Source organism: Triticum aestivum, chromosome 6B (genome assembly GCF_018294505.1).
Source record: "Triticum aestivum cultivar Chinese Spring chromosome 6B, IWGSC CS RefSeq v2.1, whole genome shotgun sequence".
In the NCBI taxonomy this organism is placed as follows: Eukaryota; Viridiplantae; Streptophyta; class Magnoliopsida; order Poales; family Poaceae; genus Triticum; species Triticum aestivum.
Genome location: NC_057810.1, coordinates 436173149 through 436174137, shown reverse-complemented (window position 1 = coordinate 436174137; position 989 = coordinate 436173149).

Genomic DNA, 989 nt, shown 5'->3' with positions numbered 1-989 from the left:
AATGACTTCATATCCTTAGCTAGCTCCAAAATGACATAATAACCTTACTTAGCTCCAAAATGACCTATTTAACCTAAGGTAGCTCTAAAATGACCTATACTTAGCATTTTTCCCTCCAAAATGACTCAATATGCTTAGCTAGATAAACAATTACATAATAAGTTTAATTAGCTCCAAAATGACCTATTTAACCTAGGATAGCTCTAAAATGACCTATACTTAGCATTTTTCCCTCCAAAATGACTTAATATGCTTAGGTAGCTTAAAAATGACATATTTAACCTAGGATTGCTCTAAAATGACCTATACTTAGCATCTTTTCCTCCAAAATGACTTAATATGCTTAGCTAGCTCTAAAATGATATAATATGCTTAACAAATGACATATTTTAGGTCCAAAATGACTTCATATGTTTAGCTAGCTCCAAAATGACATAATAACCTTACTTAGCTCCAAAATGACCTATTTAACCTAGGCTAGCTCTAAAATGACCTATATTTAGCATTTTTTCATCCAAAATGACTCAATATGCTTAGGTAGCTAAAAAATTACATAATAAGCTTAATTAGCTCCAAAATGACCTATTTAACCTAGGATAGCTCTAAAATGACCTATACTTCACATTTTTTCCTCCAAAATGATTTAATATGCTTAGGTAGCTTAAAAATGACATATTTAACCTAGGATAGCTCTAAAATGACCTATACTTAACACCTTTTCCTCCAAAATGACTTAATATGCTTAACTAGCTCTAAAATGACATAATATGCTTAAGAAATGACATATTTTAGGTCCTAAATGACTTCATATGCTTAGCTAGCTCCAAAATGACATAATAACCTTACTTAGCTCCAAAATGACCTATTTAACCCAGGATAGCTCTAAAATGACCTATACTTAGCATTTTTTTCCTCCTAAATGACTCAATATGCTTAGCTAGCTCAAAAATTACAAAATAAGCTTAATTAGCTCCAAAATGACCAATTTA